This window comes from Amia ocellicauda, unplaced genomic scaffold (assembly GCF_036373705.1).
Source record: "Amia ocellicauda isolate fAmiCal2 unplaced genomic scaffold, fAmiCal2.hap1 HAP1_SCAFFOLD_29, whole genome shotgun sequence".
Lineage (NCBI taxonomy): Eukaryota > Metazoa > Chordata > Actinopteri > Amiiformes > Amiidae > Amia > Amia ocellicauda.
In genome coordinates, this window is record NW_027102854.1 from 1509234 (window position 1) to 1531192 (window position 21959).

General features: G+C 45.6%; 2 non-coding genes and 7 pseudogenes across 2 annotated transcripts; all 9 read right to left on the reverse strand.

Annotated features, from left to right (window-relative positions):
• Positions 1-187: 187 nt before the first annotated feature.
• On the reverse strand, positions 188-306 carry LOC136727901 (uncharacterized; annotated as a pseudogene).
• A 220-nt stretch (positions 307-526) lies between these two features.
• On the reverse strand, positions 527-645 carry LOC136728399 (uncharacterized; annotated as a pseudogene).
• A 219-nt stretch (positions 646-864) lies between these two features.
• On the reverse strand, positions 865-983 carry LOC136728162 (uncharacterized; annotated as a pseudogene).
• A 216-nt stretch (positions 984-1199) lies between these two features.
• LOC136728241 (5S ribosomal RNA) lies at positions 1200-1318 on the reverse strand. Its single transcript, XR_010808605.1, has one exon. It is a non-coding gene; the product is annotated as a 5S ribosomal RNA (ribosomal RNA).
• Positions 1319-1542: 224 nt separating this feature from the next.
• On the reverse strand, positions 1543-1661 carry LOC136727785 (uncharacterized; annotated as a pseudogene).
• Positions 1662-2205: 544 nt separating this feature from the next.
• Positions 2206-2324, reverse strand: LOC136728337 (5S ribosomal RNA). Its single transcript, XR_010808691.1, has one exon. It is a non-coding gene; the product is annotated as a 5S ribosomal RNA (ribosomal RNA).
• Positions 2325-2548: 224 nt separating this feature from the next.
• LOC136728043 (uncharacterized) lies at positions 2549-2667 on the reverse strand (annotated as a pseudogene).
• A 209-nt stretch (positions 2668-2876) lies between these two features.
• LOC136728451 (uncharacterized) lies at positions 2877-2995 on the reverse strand (annotated as a pseudogene).
• Positions 2996-3212: 217 nt separating this feature from the next.
• Positions 3213-3331, reverse strand: LOC136727972 (uncharacterized; annotated as a pseudogene).
• Positions 3332-21959: the final 18628 nt, after the last annotated feature.

The following is a 21959-nucleotide window of genomic DNA, read 5'->3' on the forward strand; positions in this document are numbered from 1 at the left end:
TGCTGGCAAGTATTGACGGAACTTCCAGCAAAAAAAAAAAAAAAAAAATAGAAAAAGGGAGGGAAAAATATCAGTGCAGCAAAGGGTGTTGAAAGTAGCCGGGTACATGTACAGTTCTTCAATTATATCTCCTCCAGACAGATAGAGAGTATTAAGAGCTACGATATAGTTACCCAGGAGACGTAAAAGCTTGCAGCACTAGGTATTTCCAGGCGGTCTCACATTCATGTACTAACCAGGTCCTGCCCCGTTTAGCTTCCGAGATCTGACGAGATCGGGCGCGTTCAGTATGGTGTGGCCGCAAGCCGAGATGCCTGGCTGCATGATGTCTCTTAAAGGATGGCGGGTATTGATGGAATTTCCAGCAAAAAAAAAAATAAAAAAAAATAGAAAAATGGTGGGAAAAATATCAGTGCAGCAAAGGGTGTTGAAAGTAGCCGGGTACGTGTACAATTCTTCAATTATATCTCCTCCAGACAGAAAGAGAGAATTAAGAGCTACGATAAAGTTACCCAGGAGACGTAAAACCTTGCAGCACCTGGTATTTCCAGGAGGTCTCCCATCCAAGTACTGACCAGGCCCTGCCCCGTTTAGCTTCCGAGGTCTGACGAGATCGAGCGCATTCAGGACGGTGTGGCCACAAGCCGAAAGGCCTGGCTGCATGATGTCTCTTAAAGGTTGGCGGGTATTGACGGAACTTCCAGCAAAAAGAAAAAAAAAAAAAATAGAAAAATGGAAGGAAAAATATCAGTGCAGGAAAGGGTGTTGAAAGTAGCCGGGTACGTGTACAATTCTTCAATTATATCTCCTGCAGACTGAAAGAGAGTATTAAGAGCTACGATAAAGTTACCCAGGAGACGTAAAAGCTTGCAGCACCTGGTATTTCCAGGAGGTCTCACATTCAAGTACTGACCAGGTCCTGCCCCGTTTAGCTTCCGAGATCTGACGATATCATGCGCATTCAGGACGGTGTGGCCGAAAGCCGAGAGGCCCAGCTGCATGATGTCTCTTTAAGGCTGGCGGGTATTGACGGAACTTCCAGCAAAAAAAAAAAGAAAAAAGAAAAATGGAGGGAAAAATATCAGTGCAGCAAAAGGTTTTGAAAGTAGCCGGGTACGTGTACAATTCTTCAATAATATCTCCTACAGACTGAAAGAGAGTATTAAGAGCTATGATGAAGTTACCCAGGAGACGTAAAAAGCTTGCAGCACCTGGTATTTCTAGGAGGTCTCCCATCCAAGTACTGACCAGGCCCTGCCCCGTTTAGCTTCCGAGATCTGACGAGATCGGGCGCATTCAGGACGGTGTGGCCACAAGCCGAAAGGCCTGGCTGCATGATGTCTCTTAAAGGTTGGCGGGTATTGACGGAACTTCCAGCAAAAAAAAAAAAGAAAAAAAGAAAAAAGAAAAATGGATGGAAAAATATCAGTGCAGCAAAGGGTGTTGACAGTAGCTGGATACGTGTACAATACTTCAATTATATCTCCTCCAGACAGAGAGAGAGTATTAAGAGCTACGATAAAGTTACCCAGGAGACGTAAAAGCTTGCAGCACTAGGTATTTCCAGGAGGTCTCACATTCATGTACTGACCAGGTCCTGCCCCGTTTAGCTTCCGAGATCTGACGAGATCGGGCGCGTTCAGGATGGTGTGGCCGCAAGCCGAGATGCCTGGCTGCATGATGTCTCTTAAAGGCTGGCGGGTATTGACGGAACTGCCAGCAAAAAAAAAAAAGAAAAATAGAGGGAAATATACCAGTGCAGCAAAGGGTGTTGAAAGTAGCCGGGTACGTGTACAATTCTTCAATTATATCTCCTGCAGACTGAAAGAGAGTATTAAGAGCTACGATAAAGTTACCCAGGAGACGTAAAAGCTTGCAGCACCTGGTATTTCCAGGAGGTCTCACATTCAAGTACTGACCAGGTCCTGCCCCGTTTAGCTTCCGAGATCTGACGATATCATGCGCATTCAGGACTGTGTGGCCGAAAGCCGAGAGGCCCAGCTGCATGATGTCTCTTTAAGGCTGGCGGGTATTGACGGAACTTCCAGCAAAAAAAAAAAGAAAAAAGAAAAATGGAGGGAAAAATATCAGTGCAGCAAAAGGTTTTGAAAGTAGCCGGGTACGTGTACAATTCTTCAATAATATCTCCTACAGACTGAAAGAGAGTATTAAGAGCTATGATGAAGTTACCCTGGAGACGTAAAAAGCTTGCAGCACCTGGTATTTCTAGGAGGTCTCCCATCCAAGTACTGACCAGGCCCTGCCCCGTTTAGCTTCCGAGATCTGACGAGATCGGACGCATTCAGGACGGTGTGGCCACAAGCCGAAAGGCCTGGCTGCATGATGTCTCTTAAAGGTTGGCGGGTATTGACGGAACTTCCAGCAAAAAAAAAAAAGAAAAAAAGAAAAAAGAAAAATGGATGGAAAAATATCAGTGCAGCAAAGGGTGTTGACAGTAGCTGGATACGTGTACAATACTTCAATTATATCTCCTCCAGACAGAGAGAGAGTATTAAGAGCTACGATAAAGTTACCCAGGAGACGTAAAAGCTTGCAGCACTAGGTATTTCCAGGAGGTCTCACTTTCATGTACTGACCAGGTCCTGCCGCGTTTAGCTTCCGAGATCTGACGAGATCGGGCGCGTTCAGGATGGTGTGGCCGCAAGCCGAGATGCCTGGCTGCATGATGTCTCTTAAAGGCTGGCGGGTATTGACGGAACTGCCAGCAAAAAAAAAAAGAAAAATAGAGGGAAATATACCAGTGCAGCAAAGGGTGTTGAAAGTAGCCGGGTACGTGTACAATTCTTCAATTATATCTCCTGGAGACAGAAAGAGAGTATTAAGAGCTACGATGAAGTTACCCAGGAGACGTAAAAAGCTTGCAGCACCTGGTATTTCTAGGAGTTCTCCCATCCAAGTACTGACCAGGCCCTGCCCCGTTTAGCTTCCGAGATCTGACGAGATCGGGCGCATTCAGGACGGTGTGGCCACAAGCCGAAAGGCCTGGCTGCATGATGTCTCTTAAAGGTTGGCGGGTATTGACGGAACTTCCAGCAAAAAAAAAAAAAAAAAAAGAAAAATGGATGGAAAAATATCAGTGCAGCAAAGGCTGTTGAAAGTAGGCGGGTACATGTACAATTCTTCAATTATATCTCCTCCAGACTGAATGAGAGTATTAAGAGCTACGCTGAAGTTACCCAGGAGATGTAAAAAGCTTTCAGCACCTGGTATTTCCAGGAGGTCACCCATCCAATTACTGACCAGGCCCTGCCCAGTTTTTCTTCCGAGATCTGACGAGATCTTGCGTCTTCAGGACGGTGTGGCCGCAAGCCGAGATGCCTGGCTGCATGATGTCTCTTAAAGGTTGGCGGGTATTGACGGAACTTCCAGCAAAAAAAAAATGGATAAAGAAAAATGGAGGGAAAAATATCAGTGCAGCAATGGGTGTTGAATGTAGCCGGGTACGTGTACAATACTTCAATTATATCTCCTCCAGACAGAAAGAGAGTATTAAGAGCTACGATGAACTCACCTAAAGGATTATTAGGAACACCATACTAATACTGTGTTTGACCCCCTTTCGCCTTCAGAACTGCTTTAATTCTACGTGGCATTGATTCAACAAGGTGCTGAAAGCATTCTTTAGAAATGTTGGCCCATATTGATAGGATAGCATCTTGCAGTTGATGGAGATTTGTGGGATGCACATCCAGGGCACGAAGCTCCCGTTCCACCACATCCCAAAGATGCTCTATTGGGTTGAGATCTGGTGACTGTGGGGGCCAGTTTAGTACAGTGAACTCATTGTCATGTTCAAGAAACCAATTTGAAATGATTCGACCTTTGTGACATGGTGCATTATCCTGCTGGAAGTAGCCATCAGAGGATGGGTACATGGTGGTCAAAAAGGGATGGACATGGTCAGAAACAATGCTCAGGTAGGCCGTAGCATTTAAACGATGCCCAATTGGCACTAAGGGGCCTAAAGTGTGCCAAGAAGACATCCCCCACACCATTACACCACCACCACCAGCCTGCACAGTGGTAACAAGACATGATGGATCCATGTTCTCATTCTGTTTACGCCAAATTCTGACTCTACCATCTGAATGTCTCACCTCTTTTTCCTATTTGTAGTGGAGATGAGTGGTACCCAGTGGGGTCTTCTGCTGTTGTAGCCCATCCGCCTCAAGGTTGTACGTGTTGTGGCATCACAAATGCTTTGCTGCATACCTCGGTTGTAGCGAGTGGTTATTTCAGTCAAAGTTGCTCTTCTATCAGCTTGAATCGAGTCGGCCCATTCTCCTCTGAGCTCTAGCATCAACAAGGCATTTTCGCCCACAGGACTGCCGCATACTGGATGTTTTTCCCTTTTCACACCATTCCTTGTAAACCCTAGAAATGGTTGTGCGTGAAAATCCCAGTAACTGAGCAGATTGTGAAATACTCAGACCGGCCCGTCTGGCACCAACAACCATGCCACGCTCAAAATTGCTTAAATCACCTTTCATTCCCATTCAGACATTCAGTTTGGAGTTCAGGAGATTGTCTTGACCAGGACCACACCCCTAAATGCATTGAAGCAACTGCCATGTGATTGGTTGATTAGATAATTGCATTAATGAGAAATTGAACAGGTGTTCCTAATAATCCTTTAGGTGAGTGTATATGTATGTATGTGTATGTATGTCCAATTGCTTTGACAATACAAATGAAATTAATTGAGAGAGAGAGAGAGAGGGAGGAATATGAGCTCCTAAAAAACATTTGTTTTTATACATAAGCGGATTTAATTTGTGATTTACAAATGTATATATAGCACTATAAACATACACAGAAGACATGGAATAGAAATTCAGAAGAAAAAGTATTCAAAAAATAATAATTTTAAGAGAAACACAAAAAGAAGAAAGCAGAGAGACAGTTCAGGAAGAAAAGTCAGAAAAGAAAAGCTGAAGACAAGAATTGGAGGTAAGAGACAAATAATTAAACAAAAAAATATGTATTAATAAAATAAATAAGCATTCTCAGTAGTTGACTCAGCCAATGAAAATGCAGAGCTCCGATTTGAATAGAGTGACAGTAGGAGAGAGCCCAACTGCCACTGAGACTGATAGAAATCTATCGAACAGCAGTCTGACTGCAGAGCTGCCTTTTGAAATCCGATACCCTGAAGACATTCGCTCTGCACAGGCTAAGAAGGACTACAAACAAGCTGTGATGAGAGCATCTCCTGAGACCCTCATCCTAGACTACACCGGTAAAGGAGAAAACAGGGTCAAGAACAATCTACTGTTCTACACCGCCTTTCACAAAACCCTGTGCCAGACATACCCCAATAACAACAAGAGGGGCATTAGCAGAGGCAGGCAGATCTCAGTGCTGGTAGAGAAAGACACAGACAGTGTGATGCTCACTTTTAATGTATACCACAACGGGACCATCATGGTGCAGGGCAGCGAGAGCAGCCTGGACCAATTAGCTCTCGGCTTCCACACCTCAAAGCAGCAGACTGAGGTAGAGAAACAAGAGCCAGAGCCGGCCACCCTGCAGTCTGCCCCCAGCCACACGGAGCCAGACAGTGCCCCATCTCCCACAGACTGCCCCCCTGTCTCCCCAAAACTCTCCAGCAACATTAAAACACTAAAGGAATGCCTATCAGTGCTGGAGCTGGAGTTTGCGGAGTTCAGGGAGCAGACCTTGAGCACCCTGGCCCAGACCTCCTTGTGCGATCAGCTCCGGGATGAGATGCACAGACTAAAGATGCAGCACAAGGCTGAGATCCATGAGCTGAGAGCAGCAGTGAGAGACCTGGAGGAGCAGAGCCAAACCCTGAGGACGGAGCTGCGCAGAGCGAGGGAGGAGCTGACCAGGACACCCCAGCACAGCCAGCTAAGGAGCCTGCAGAGCCAGCTGGAGGAGCTAAGAGAGGAGCTACACATCACTGGAGCACAGAGACTGCACTGCACTGACCCCACAACACCTCCAACCCCTGACGCACCCACTGATCCACCCACACTCCCCACCACTCCTGACACACCCACTATCACCAGACCTGCCACTAATACACAACCCCCTGAAACGCCACTCCCCCAAAACACACCCGCTGCCCCCACCACTCCCGACGCAAACCCGGAGTGGCAGGTCAACGCAGAGGTGGTCATTCTGAGCGAATCCAATGGGAAGTTCCTGGTTGAGAGGCGCCTCTTCCCTGGGCGAAAAGTGAAAAAGCTTTGGTGCTCCACAGCACAGAGAGCCCTGGAGCTGCTCTCCAAGAGGAGGCTTTGCCAAGTCAAACACATCCTCATCCACACCGGCACTAACGACCTGAGTGCCCGCAGGGGCGATGTGGCCTCAGCCCTGAGACAGGTAGCAACGAAAGCCACAGAGGAATTCCCAACTGCCAAAATTTCCATCTCCACACTGCTGCCCCGCACAGACGTGCCCCTGCACATCATCCAGGCCATCAACGCAGAAGTGTCCCGAAGATGTGCCCTCCTCCCCAACGTCCACCTGGCACACCACTGAGACATCCAGCCACATCACCTGTATGACCACGTCCACCTCAACAAGACGGGTGTGAGGATCATCTCAAAGGTCCTCAAGGACACAACCCTGGGCCGAAACCCCACACACCCCCACCTCGAGACCAGGAGCAAACCCCCCAGCCCCCGGCCACATCCCCAGCCACCGGCTCCACCCCAGCCCCAGCCCCTGAGACCCCGCGGCCCCATTCCCCACCCCCCCATCCCCAGAGGGCCCGTCCAGCACAGCAGAGCGGACAGCCGGGGACCAGCACAGCCACACAGCCACGCAGCAGCGGCTTCCAGAGCCTGGAGGCCCGATGCTGCCCAGCTGGCCCAGATAAGGCAACTCCTCAGTGTCATCTGTACCACACTGCTGAGTTAACTGAGCCTCAACACACATATATATGGTTGTGGAGATGGAGAGTAAGAAAAAATGTGATTTAATTATTCTGATATTTTGATGCAAAGATAAAATCTTTGAGTGATTATTATGTATATCCATATATAATTATTAATAGTAATATAATATCAGTTGTAGACCACAAATTAAACTTTCTTATGTAGAAGAGACAAGTATAATAAAATATATGAACATGTCCTTTAAAATAAGCAGTTGGAATATGCAGGGTTTACGCTCCTCAACTTTTGGAATGAAGAGCACAGGCCCTGAACTGATCAACACTGTAAATAGTTCAGATGTTTTCATTCTTGTAGAGACTTGGTGCTGTGCAGATATGTCTATACACTGGATGGATACAATGGATACAGGGAGCTGATTGTGCCCTCCTATAAAAAACCCAAAGTCAGGTGTGGCAGGGCCTCGTGGGGGATTATCGTGTGGTACAGGGAGGAGCTCCGAGCAGCCCTATGCCCAGTACAGAGAGGAGACACACACCTGTGGATGAAAATCAGAAAAGACACCCTACAAAATAACACAGATATATACCTATGTGCAATTTATATGCCACCCGCAGACTCCCCCTACTATAATGAGGAAGGCTTTCATGAGCTTCAAAACGAAATCTGCCACTTCCAGACCCTGGGCTCTGTACTGCTGTGTGGCGATCTCAATGCCAGGACTGGCAGAGAGATGGACTACATCAATACAGAGGGGAACACACACCTGTTCGGAGACTCCCCGCTGTGCCACACACACACCTCCACACTGACACAGCCACGACAGCGTGGTAAACAAGAGCAGGAAGCAGGTAGTGCGCCTATGTAAAAGCCTGGGTCTATATATCATTAATGGCAGGACCAGGGGGTACTCTCTGGGGAGATTCACATACTGCTCGGCTCTGGGCAGCAGTGTGGTGGACTACGCCATAACTGACCTGGACCCACAAGCCAACAATGCGTTTATAGTCAGACAACAATCTCCACTATCAGACCACAGCCAAATAACACTTTACCTAAAAAGATCAGCGCAGCCACAAGTCAGAGCCAAACTTCCCACAAAACTGGTCTCCCTGCCACCCAGTTAGAGATGGTCAGAGCCCAGCACAGAGAACTACACAAGAGCCCTGAATAGTGATGAGATTGAAAACATGTTAGACAGATATCAATCCTCACACTATCAAATAAACCAAAACGGAATAAACTCAGCCACCAAAACACTGAATGAAATATTTGAGAGACTGGCTTTAAAATCAAACATTAAAACAATTAAAAACCAAAATATGAAATCGTCTAAAAGAAAAAAAGAACAGTGGTGTGACCAGGAGTGTGAAACTTCTAGGAAACACCTGAGACATCTCTCCAACACTAAACACAGAGAGCCCGACAACCAGGAGGCTCGCCTCAGCTACTGCCAGGCCCTGCGGCACTACAAGCAACTCCTCAGTAAGAAAAAAGACCACTATATGGGCAGAATAAATACCCCAAAAACAAAAAATGAAATACCAATTCAAAATGGAGAAATCTGGAAAACACACTTTGAAAAACTTTACCAAAATGTTGAAAACAATCCAAAGCCAGAACAGGTTAAAATATTAAAAAACCTAAATAAATTGGAAGAAATCATTAAGAATAACCAAAATCCCTTAGATAACCCATTTACAATACAGGAACTAAAACATCAACTCAAAATCCTCAAACCCAGGAAAGCCAGCGGCCCCGACAGCATCAGCCCTGAGATGCTGAAGCACAGCAGCCCGCAGCTGCAGGAGGCTCTGCTCAAACTCTTTAACCTGGTGCTGAGAGCCGGGTGTTTCCCTGAGGTCGGGAATCAAGGATTGATCACCCCGATTTTTAAAAGTGGAGACAAATTAGACCCCAATAACTACTGGGGCAGCTGTGTGAGCAGTAACCTGGGGAAGGTGTTCTGCAGTATCATCAACGCCCAGATACTGGCCTTCCTTACCAAGCACAGTGTCCTGAATAAGAGTCAGATTGGCTTCCTACCAAAACACCGCACAACCGATCATATTTACACTCTACACACCCTCATAAATAAATATACCCAAAACAATAAAGGAAAAATATTTGCCTGTTTTGTAGACTTTAGAAAGGCATTTGACTCAATCTGGCACAAGGGATTATTTTATAAACTTCTACAGAGTGGTGTAGGGGGTAAAGTTTATGACATCATTAAATCAATGTATTCTGAAAACAAATGCGGAGTTCAAATTGGCAACTCAAGAACAGAGTTCTTCACTCAGGGGCGGGGAGTGAGACAGGGCTGCAGTCTGAGTCTAACACTGTTCAACATCTACATCATCGAGTTGGCCACAGTGTTGGAGCAGTCTGACGCCCGCAGCCTAACTCTCCATGACACAGAGATCAAGTTCCTGCTCTATGCAGACGACCTGGTGCTGCTGTCGCCCACAGAGCAGGGGCTTCAGCAGAACCTGGCGCTGCTAGAGCAGTACTGTCAGAAATGGGCCCTGGCAGTCAATCTGGACAAGACCAGAGTTATGGTTTTCCAGAAAAAAGCCCCATCTCAGGGAAACAGGTACCGCTTCACTCTGGGCAGCACTGGATTAGAGCACTGCACCAGATACAACTACCTTGGCCTGACCATCAGTGCGTCAGGGAGCTTCAGCCTGGCTATAAACGCATTAAAAGACAAGGCACGCCGGGCATTTTATGCCATAAAGACACAATTTGGGAAAACAACAATACCAATAACTATTTGGATTAAAATATTAAACTCCATCATCCAACCAATCCTGCTATATGGGAGCGAAGTGTGGGGTCCCCTCATGAACCTCAATAACAACAATTGGGACAAAAGCCCCATGGAAATATTCCACCTAGAATTTAATAAAAACATCTTACACGTACACAGAAACGCCCCCACGGCTCTGAGGCTCACAGAGCCCGAACACACAATGACCAAAACAACAACAATTGGGAAAATTGACATGTACCTGAAAAGCAAATACACAAAAGATTAGAGACACGAATTAGAATTACAAAACAAATTGGAATGCTACCGGGCCCTGAATAGAAACATTACATTGGCTGAATACTTAAAAATCCAAAATATAAAAGAGAGACAAAATCTAACTAAATACAGGCTCAGTGACCACAGCCTCGCCATTGAAAATGGCCGCTACAGAAAATTCTGGGTTGCCAGAGAAGAGCGGCTGTGCAGCCAGTGTGACCTAGGGGAGGTCGAAACACAGGCGCATTTCCTGCTGTCCTGCCCTAAATACACAAAAATCAGGGAGACATACTTTAAAATATTAAAAATGCATATCCCTGAGTTCAGCATGATCCCCGATTGCTGCAAACTCCCCGTCCTGCTGGGAGAGGAGGAGCGCACTGCCTTCTTAGCAGCGCAATATGTATCCACCTGCCACAGCCTGCGAGACAGTGTGTAGACACCAGCCTGTGGCACTCCATTTGCAAAACAAAATAAAAACAGTGATTTTTCTGATGTCATGACACAAATTTTGATACAAACAACAAATATGGTTTATATCCTACTTAATTTTATTTCAATGTGTACTATATTTGTTCCACTGAATCTTGTATTGCAATGTTTTGTCTTGATTGATAGAACATTTGTATCTGCTTTGGTAATATTGTGATAGATCATGCCAATAAAGCACCTTTGAATTGAATTGAAATGAATTGACAGACAGACAGACACACGCACACACACACACACACACACACACACACACACACACAGAGCCAGCCAGACAGACAGCCAGCCAGCTCAGCCATGACATCACGAGCCTCTCTCAGCTGACTGCTATGACATCACAGAGCACGTACATTCCGTTGCTTGCCGTCTGTCAACCACTCAGTCACTGCCAGCCAGACTGGCTGGCTGGCTGGATGGGGGGGCTGCTTGCTGCTGCTGCGTACCTTAGCAAGCTTATTTGCTTGACCGGCCTTCCTACTCCTCTGCCCACATGCCCACCTATGCCCGATCTGCTGTTCACCTGGATCACAGCTCCGCCCCAACAAGGCAGAGCCCCCCAAGAATGGTACAAACTCACCCACGTTCCCCTCCACAGAAAGCTTTAGCCCAAAATAAGGGACACATTCTGCCCAATATGTCAGCGCCAACCACAGCCTGAGGGACACAGTGACACACGAGCACCGGCTGTAAATATAATGTAAATACTCGTTTGTAATGCATGTCATTGTATTTCAAAAAAGGAATCTGGAAATGGTATACCTATTTTCTTTATTTGTATGTATTAAAGATCACATTTTATTACATTTTCTTTTTCTGTACTTCATTACATCTTATTGTGATTCATAATTCTATTATTTATTTTCCGTGTATATGTATGTATGTATGTATTGTGACAAACCAAGGGGCAGGGTCATACATGGCAGATATGTCAGGCCAGGTCTGCTGCAAGGTGTGTACTCTAGGGTAGAATACCGACCCTAGGCAACTACACTCCCCAGAAACCCTCAGGCAGCCATTCTAGCACCTAATGTGGTCACTTGGTGTTACTTCCTCAATTATTCACCAGGTATATAAGGCGGGCCTGAGAGAGAGAGAAGTGAGAGACAATAGGGTGAGTTATCTGGAAAACAGAGGTAGCTCATAAGGAGAAAGCCAAGACTTATTTATTCCAGACTTTGTTTAAAATAGAATGATTATGTAAGATTAGTTACAACTCCAGTGTGAGTTAGGTTTTGTTTTCAGATTTGTTTTGTTTGAAGTAAACATACAGGCACAGCCCTGTATTTGCAACCTCCTCCCTGGGTCATGACTGGTTTTTACTCCTAAGAAGATCACAGAGAAGACCCGCACATGTGTACAGCCAAGGCGTTTTGTCACATTTGGTGTAGAATGCGGGCAGCACCTCATGAAACCCAGACTGGCTGAGTGAATTTTTTTATCCAAAAAAAAAAAAACTACAGGCTGTAATAGCCCAACAGGAAGCGACCAGGGTGCAGCAGGTGGCTCACCAGGATGCTATGCGGATGCATCAGGAAGCACTGCAGGTCCAGCATGATACAAATAAAATGTTTAGAGAAGAGCAGGAAAAGGTGACTAAAGAGCTGAAAGAGAGTGTTGAAGCACTTGCAACCAGGATTGGGCCACAGGGGGCTGCAACCCATTCCACTCCCCGCACCAATCACTTTCTGCAGAAAATGACAAAACAGGACGATGTTGAGGCCTTCCTTATGACCTTTGAGAGGACAGCAGAGAGAGGGATGGCCAAAAGATTCCTGGGCAGGGCTTGTGGCACCTTATCTGGCAGGGGATGCACAGAAAGCGTACTTTGATCTGGAGCTGAAGGACGCCCAGGACTATGATAAATTGAAAGCGGAGATAATGACCCGATTGGGCGTGACCACCGCAGTGAGGGCACATCGGTTTCAGCAGTGGGCCTACCAACCAGGACAACCAATCCGAACGCAGATGTTTGATCTGATCCATCTGGCCAGGAAATGGCTACAGCCAGAGGTCCATTCATCAGCCGAGGTGGTGGAGGCCATAGTCCTTGACAACTACCAACGCTGTTTGCCCAAGGACGTTCGACGCTGGGTTGGCCAGAATGAGGTGCTGTCCGCTGACACCTTGGTGGCCATTGTAGAGCGGTTCTATACAGCCGGAGCAGCAGAGCATGTACCGGAGGTTAAAAACTCGTTCCCCAGGCCATGACGAACCAGCGGACCGGGTAAGATGGTTCCAAAGTACTCTGGGAAACATGACGCGCTGGATTGGAAGAAAAGAGCAAGACTGGGGGGGGCAAAGGTGGGGCCTAAAGCCGAGACTAAGGGTTATAGGGGGTCACCATCACAACCAATTGTCTGCTACAATTGTGACAAAGTAGGACATATTGCGGCCCACTGCCCAGGTAGAGAGGAACCAATGCAATGTAATGTGTGTGATATGGGGAAAGAGAAACCGGTATTTTATGCCTGCCCTGTTGGGACGGATGTTTTCATAGGCGGAGTACCTAATCCAAAACACATGTGTACAGTGATAGTCGATGAGAAAGAAGTGGCTGCTCTACTCGACTCTGGCAGTATGGTTACACTGGTCACAGAAAAATTAGTAGCGACCAACAAGCTGGATAGACATCAGGAGCTCAGTATCACATGCACACATGGTGACACACGCCCCTATCCCACAGCCCTTGTAAACATACAGACAGAGGCCGGGAAACTAGATTACGAAGTCGGTGTGGTACCCAACATGCCATATGATGTGATACTGGGACGATATTTTCCTAATTTTGGAAAACTAGATAGAAAACATAGTAAATTGGAAATGCACACTGAAAACTGTAAGCCAGAAGTTGCCTCGATCCCACAACTAGAGCTAAAAGTAGACCTGGTTCCAGTTGAGTCGACAGTGAAGGTTTTGGTTGGGGAAAATTAAACTGAAAACATAGGGGTGGAATGTAGTGACGTAGATGACCCTATGGAGGGTGAGGAACCCAGCACTAGCAGGGTGGGTGAGAATCCATTCATAGAGACCCCTGAAGCTGACAATGTAGAAGTGTCAGTGTTAGAGGGACTCCCCACTGATTTTGGCAGCGCACAGGTGCGAGATCTCACTCTACACTATGCTATAGAAAATGTGAAGGTAGTAAATGGGACCCCTATGACTACTGCAGACCCGCCAACAGCTTATCCTTATTTTATGGTAAAAAATGACCTATTGTACCGTGTAAATAAGATAGGGGTGGACATTGTGGAGCAATTGCTAGTTCCCACCCCATTCAGACGAACAGTTCTCAATCTGGCACATGGGCATATCCTGGGGGGACATCTGGGGATGGACAAAACCAAGGATAGACTCCTGAGGAGGTTTTACTGGCCAGGCGTACATGCAGACGTGACAGAACATTGTAGCTCATGTCCTGAATGTCAACTACATGCTCCTAAACCAGCCTTCAGAAGCCCACTGGTCCCTTTGCCCATCATAGAGACCCCTTTTGCTAGGATAGCTATGGATGTGGTGGGACCTCTCCCAAAATCAGCCAGAGGGCATCAGTATATACTGGTTATTTTGGATTATGCCACCAGGTACCCAGAAGCCATTCCACTGCGGACCATGGCTTCAAAAGGTATTGCAAAAGAGCTAATGTTGATGTGTAGTAGGGTGGGGATACCGAGGGAGATATTAACAGATCAGGGCACACCCTTTATGTCTAAGGTTATGACCGATCTGTGTAAATTGTTGCAGGTTAAGCAGTTGAGAACATCAGTCTACCACCCACAAACAGATGGGTTGGTTGAGAGATTTAATAGGACCCTGAAGTCCATGCTAAGAAAGGTAATCGATAAGGATGGGAAAAATTGGGAATTCATGCTGCCCTACTTGATGTCTGCCATTAGGGAAGTCCCACAGGCTTCCCTGGGCTTTTCGCCTTTTGAACTGTTATATGGGAGGCACCCCAGGGGGATATTAGACATAGCCCGTGAAACGTGGGAACACGAGTCCACTCCTTTCCGGAGTGTAGTCGAGCACATCAATGCTATGCAAGAGAGAATAGCCACAGTCACTCCCATTGTGAGAGAGCACCTAAGGCAGGCACAGGAACACCAACAATTCGCCTATAATCGTCAGGCTACACTGAGGGTGTTCCAGCCTGGTGATAGGGTGTTGGTGTTGGTTCCCACTGTAGAATGTAAATTTCTGGCTACGTGGATGGGACCTTATGAGATTATAGAGCGAATACGGGAAGTGAACTATAAGGTTCAGCAACCCGGCCGCCGACCCCCAGAACAAATATATCATGTCAACTTAATAAAAGCCTGGAAGGACAGGGAAGTGTTGATGTTGACTTACCCCCCTCAGCCACTAGGGACACCGAAGGTGAATATTGCAGCTGCCTTGTCACCTGACCAGTTGAAGGAGGTGAACGACTTGATAATACGTAATAGGGAAGTTTTCTCAGGCATACCGGGGCGTACCCATTTAGTCTCTCACAACATTGTGTCTCTCCCAGGAAAGAAGGTAAATATGAGGCCTTACAGGGTACCAGAAGCTCGCAGGAACACTATTAGAAATGAGGTTAAGGAAATGCTGGAGGCAGGGGTTATTGAAGAATCCCACAGTGAGTGGTCCAGCCCTATAGTCATGGTTTCCAAACCTGATGGCTCCTGGAGATTCTGTAATGATTTTAGAAAGGTTAATGAAATTTCAAAGTTTGATGCATACCCAATGCCCCGAGTAGATGAATTGTTAGAGAATATTGGGAATGCTCGCTATATTTCAACTATTGACTTAGCCAAGGGCTACTGGCAGATTCCCTTGACCCCGGGTGCCAAAGAAAAAACAGCCTTTGCAACCCCAGATGGTCTGTTTCACTACACAGTGCTGCCCTTTGGCCTGCATGGTGCTCCTGCCACCTTTCAAAGGTTGATGGACCACATACTTAGACCACACAGGACGTATGCGGCAGCATATTTAGATGATGTGGTCATTCACAGTCCAGATTGGGAATCACATTTGTCTCAGCTCCAAGCGGTATTGGATTCAATACATGCAGCAGGCCTGATGGCTAATCCAACCAAATGCAATTTGGGGTTGGAAGAGGCCAAATACTTGGGCTATACAGTAGGGAGGGGTATGGTGAAACCCCAAATATCCAAGGTTGAAGCCATAAACTCTTGGCCTAGGCCTGTCAATAAAAAGCAGGTTAGGGCATTTTTAGGGTTAACTGGGTATTACCGGAGGTTTATTCCCAACTATGCTACCTTAGCGGCCCCTCTGACTGATATGACTAAGGCTACAGAACCCAATATGGTTAGATGGGGTGATACAGCAAACCGGGCTTTCCGGAGCCTACAGGAGGCGCTCTGCCGCAACCCCGTTTTAATGGTACCTGACTTTCAGAAAGAATTTATAGTCCAGACGGACGCCTCTGAGGTGGGGATCGGAGTGGTTTTGTCCCAAAGAATGGGTGATCACGAACACCCGGTGTTGTTCCTTAGCAGAAAGTTGGAATCCAATGAAATAAATTATTTGGTAGTTGAAGAAGAATGTTTGGCAGTGAAGTGGGCTTTGGACAGTCTTCGATACTATTTGTTGGGCAGGCACTTCACCCTGATCACTGACCATGCCCCCCTCACTTGGATGCATCGTTCGAAAGACAGGAATGCCCGTGTGATGAGGTGGTTTTTGAGTCTCCAACATTTTCATTTCACCCTGCAGCACAGGCCAGGGAAGGCCATGGGGAATGTTGATGGGCTGTCCCGGGTGCATGCTTTTTTGCGGCTGTCGCTCGACCTATGGGGTCGCAGCTGGGGGGGAGGATGTGGGACAAACCAAGGGGCAGGGTCATACATGGCAGACATGTCAGGCCAGGTCTGCTGCAAGGTCTGCACTCTAGGGAAGAAAACCGACCCTAGACAACTACACTCCCCAGAAACCCTCAGGCAGCCTAATGTGGTCACTTGGTGCTACTTCCTCAATTATTCACCAAGTATATAAGGCGGAAAGATAGAGTCAAGCTAGAAAGTCAGGCCAGAAGCTAGTTTGATTTCTGTTTGTTATTTACGATGAGAACCTTGGAAACAATGTCAAACGGTATGACCTACGTGCCTGTTCCCTAAAACCATGTGTAGACCTATGGACTCTGTTCTATAATGATATATGTTCTGCTTAGTTAGCCTTTAAGATAACATAGTAATGACTTTCTAGCATGTATGCATGTATGTATGTATATATATATATATATATATATATATATATATATATGTATGTATGAATGTATGTATGTCCAATTGCTTTGACAATACAAATGAATTGAATTGAGAGGGAGAGAGAGAGAGAGAGAGAGAGAGAGAGAGAGAGACAGACAGACTGAAAAACAGACAAACAGACACACACACACACACACAGACATACACACACACACACAGAGCCAGCCAGCCAGCCAGCTCAGCGATGACATCACGAGCCTCTCTCAGCTGACTGCTATGACATCACAGAGCACGTACATTCCGTTGCTTGCCGTCTGACAACCACTCAGTCACTGCCAGCCAGAGTGGCTGGCTGGCTGGATGTGGGGGATGCTTGCTGCTGCTGCGTACCTTAGCAAGCTTATTTGCTTGACCGGCCTTCCAACTCCTCTGCCCACATGCCCACCTATGCCCGATCTGCTGTTCACCTGGTCACAGCTCCGCCCCAACAAGGCAGATTCTCCCAAAAATGGTACAAACTGATCCACGTTCCCCTCCACGGAAAGCTTTAGCCCAAAATAAGGGACAAATTCTGTAACAACATAATGGATGCCCACCCAACCTGTGACAAAACTGAGAAAAAAGAAAAACGCCAGTCCTCCTGGGGGAGGGACACACAGCCACCCTGGCTGCCCAATATGTCAGCGCCTACCACAGCCTGAGGGACACAGTGACACACGAGCACCGGCTGTAAATATAATGTAAATACTTGTTTGTTATGCATGTCATTGTATTTCAAAAAAGGAATCTGGAAATAGTAAACCTATTTTCTTTATTTGTATGTATTAAAGATCACATTTTTTTACATTTTCATTTTCTGTACTTCATTACATCTTATTGTGATTCATAATTCTATTATTTATTTTCCGTGTAGATGTATGTATGTATGTATGTATGTATGTATGTATGTATGTATGTATATGTATGTATGTCCAATTGCTTTGACAATACAAATGAATTGAATTGAGAGGGAGAGAGAGAAGAGAGAGAGAGAGAGAGAGAGAGAGAGAGAGAGAGAGAGAGAGAGAGGAATATGAGCTCCTAAAAAACATTTGTTTTTATACATAAGCGGATTTAATTTGTCATTTACAAATTAATATATAGCACTATAAACATACACAGAAGACATGGAATAGAAATTCAGAAGAAAAAGTATTCAAAAAATAATAATTTTAAGAGAAACACAAAAAGAAGAAAGCAGAGAGACAGTTCAGGAAGAAAAGTCAGAAAAGAAAAGCTGAAGACAAGAATTGGAGGTAAGACCTTTCACCTATAGAGACAAATAATTAAACAAAAAAATATGTATTAATAAAATAAATAAGCATTCTCAGTAGTTGACTCAGCCAATGAAAATGCAGAGCTCCAATTTGAATAGAGTGACAGTAGGAGAGAGCCCAACTGCCACTGAGACTGATACAAATCTATCGAACAGCAGTCTGACTGCAGAGCTGCCTTTTGAAATCCGATACCCTGAAGACATTCGCTCTGCACAGGCTATAAGGACTACAAACAAGCTGTGATGAGAGCATCTCCTGAGACCCTCATCCTAGACTACACCGGTAAAGGAGAAAACAGGGTCAAGAACAATCTACTGTTCTACACTCAGTACCCCACCGCCTTTCACAAAACCCTGTGCCAGACATACCCCAATAACAACAAGAGGGGCATTAGCAGAGGCAGGCAGATCTCAGTGCTGGTAGAGAAAGACACAGACAGTGTGATGCTCACTTTTAATGTATACCACAACGGGACCATCATGGTGCAGGACAGCGAGAGCAGCCTGGACCAATTATCTCTCGGCTTCCACACCTCAAAGCAGCAGACTGAGGTAGAGAAACACGAGCCAGAGCCGGCCACCCTGCAGTCTGCCCCCAGCCACACGGAGCCAGACAGTGCCCCATCTCCCACAGACTGCCCCCCTGTCTCCCCAAAACTCTCCAGCAACATTAAAACACTAAAGGAATGCCTATCAGTGCTGGAGCTGAAGTTTGCGGAGTTCAGGGACTAAAGATGCACCACAAGGCTGAGATCCATAAGCTGAGAGCAGCAGTGAGAGACCAGGAGGAGCAGAGCCAAACCCTGAGGACGGAGCTGCACAGAGCGAGGGAGGAGCTGACCAGGACACCCCAGCACAGCTACCTGAGGAGCCTGCAGAGCCAGCTGGAGAAGCTAAGAGAGGAGCACAGAGACTGCACTGCACTGACCCCACAACACCTACAACCCCTGACGCACCCACTGATCCACCCACAATCCCCACCACTCCTGACACCCCCACTATCACCAGACCTGCCACTAATACACAAACCCCTGAAACGCCACTCCCCTAAAACACACCCGCTGCCCCCACCACTCCCGACGCAAAACCCGGAGTGGCAGGTCAACACAGAGGTGGTCATTCTGAGCGACTCCAATGGGAAGTTCCTGGATGAGAGGCGCCTCTTCCCTGGGCGAAAAGTGAAAAAGCTTTGGTGCCCGACAGCACAGAGAGCCCTGGAGCTGCTCTCCAAGAGGAGGCTGTGCCAGGTCAAACACATCCTCATCCACACCGGCACTAACGACCTGAGTGCCCGCAGGGGCGATGTGGCCTCAGCCCTGAGACAGGTGGCAAAGAAAGCCACAGAGGAATTCCAAACTGCCAAAATCACCATCTCCACACTGCTGCCCCGCACAGACGTGCCCCTGCACATCATCCAGGCCATCAACGCAGAAGTATCCCGAAGATGTGCCCTCCTCCCCAACGTCCACCTGGCACACCACTGAGACATCCAGCCACATCACCTGTATGACCACGTCCACCTCAACAAGACGGGTGTGAGGAAGGTCCGTTTTTAGTGTTTCTCTGAACACATCCAAGCTTACCTAGGCGCTACATATTATTTTCAATTACCCGTAATTCTGATCTGTATTTTGGCTTGTTAATAGAAATTATTGAAGTTGGACTCCTAATTCAAAATAACCAATATGTATCTCAACGTAATTTACTGACAGACATCACTCTTTATCACTTTCACTTTTGAAGGAACTGCTTTGTATTCTGTGTATTGTTTTATTGTAGTGCTGCTTCCTTTCTTGGCCAGGTTTTACTTGCAAAAGTGATTTTATTCTCAATGTAAGCTCAAAGTCAAATAGTTTAAATAAGAAAACAATGTATTGAAATGAGAACATCATGAACCTGTGTAATTGTGCTGAAGGACAAGCACTGAAAGCAGAGAGAATTTTGTGTTTGGCATTGAATAGCCTTAAAGAAAACTATGCCGTTTTTGGAAACTTTCATATTTAAGTTGAATGTAGGCAAAAACATTCCAGTCACTCTGAAGAGAGAATACAGTTTACTGTTCGAATAAGTAGCCCCTGAATTGAAGATAAAAATCAAAAGTGCTGTTCGTAATTAGTTTACACTTTTACATCAGATGTCTTGTTTTTGCTTTCCAAATTGAGGAGTTGTGGCATATAATGTAAATGAAGTTACTTCACTAGTAGTGCGATTTTTTCGTTGTGTATGTGTGTTTGTATATATGAACTCATACATTTTTTAAAGATTGTATTTGGAAAACAAATTCAGGTATAGCACGTGTCCCCCTTTTGAATGGGTTCTATATATAACATTTTAAAACGAATGGTTCTGTGTAGAACGCTATGTTTGGGGGTTCTTCATGTAACCCCTTTGAAGGGGTTCTACATAGAACCATAAAGGGATCCACCAGAGCGATTACTCGAGGAACCCTTTATGGTTCTGTGCAGAACAATTTCTTCTAAGAGTGTGGAGTGTCGCCACACAATTTCTCTCAGAGGGCTTTTGACCAATGGCAATCCAATCCTGAATGACGTCACCACTATCCTGTTGTACTTTATGGGAGAGATGTATTAAGTAGTTTATAATGAGAAGAATAACAATAATCACCTGTTTTTCATAGGTTTTGTATCCATGGTCTCCTTCATATTAGGAAAGGAAGTTGATCCATAGCCTACTCAGAGACAACTGAGAGTTGGTCTCTGAGCAGCAGCACAAAGGGGTCGAGTCTCTCAATGTCCGTGTGTTGGAGATATTCCACCATATTGGTCCCAGCCTTTAAAACAATGTTAAAGAAGATGTTAAAGATATTGTAGAAATATATTGCAGAAGAGCAGAACTACAGTCACACTTTTTCAATGCTATTGCTGTTTTCTACCTCCCTGGTGAGGTACCAATGTGGGAAGTTTGAGAGAGTATTTCTAAAATGTGTATGATCCAATACACACAGTTATTTAAAAAGCTGACGTCTTGTACATGCTCATCAGAACCAAGCCTAATTAAATAACACATTTAATATTAAATAAGTACATGTGCAGTAGCCACTTGGACAATTACAGATCCCCAGGTCAAAACACAACAGAAAGACATGGAAGATCGTATTTTCAAATCACATCTGTGGCCCCCCTAACTGTAATTTGGTATTAGTGGGTCAAAGGATTTATTTGGTTCAAGTGATAATAAGATCATATTTTGAAAACAAACACTACAGGATGTCATATTTAAAATGACTGTGAGTACCTTTCTTTAGTGACGGTTCTGAGGGGGGCAGGGATTAGTTGAGTGTGCTAATTGGAGCTGTGAAGTGTGCAGAGAAAATACAAATGTTTTCTTTTAATATGAAAACAAAGAACTTTTTTTTAACACCGACCTGGGATTGTGTTTCTTTCCAAGTTTCCTTATTGTTTCTGAGAAGAGACTGTTCACTTGCAAAGTGAACTGGACCCGTGTGACTCGCAGGTAAGGAGAGCCCGTGTTGAACTAAGATGGCTACAGTGAGTTTTCCTGGACAAAGCTCGGGCAAAGGATAGCGCAGAGTGCACCTGCACCTGAGATTGTGTTGAGAAGCTTTGTGATAAGAGCAGGTAAAGAGGGAAAAGAAACACAAGTATTTTCTTTGTTTGAAGAACACATTTTGTTTTAACTGAAACGGGACTACAACTTTTGAAAGGGAAATAGTTGCTAGTGCACTGTATTTTTATTGAGTTTATTAGAAGAAAAAAGCTTATATTTTGGACAGAACGAACTCGTTTGGCATGCAACTAGCAGCAAACGATGTGAAGCAAACAAAACAGTTAGCAAGTTAGCAAGTTACAGTCTGTCCTAGGTCCGGGGGTGCTTATGGTTGTTTATGGGTTCCCTTACCTTAGCCAGTGTCATGTACGGGTGTCCGTACCTTACTGGAGTGTTTGTTTTTATTATAATATATATACATAATATAATATATAATAATGTAATATTTCAGATAAATCGTCACAGTGAGTGACACCAGCATTATTGGTTTTTTGAGAAATAAAAAA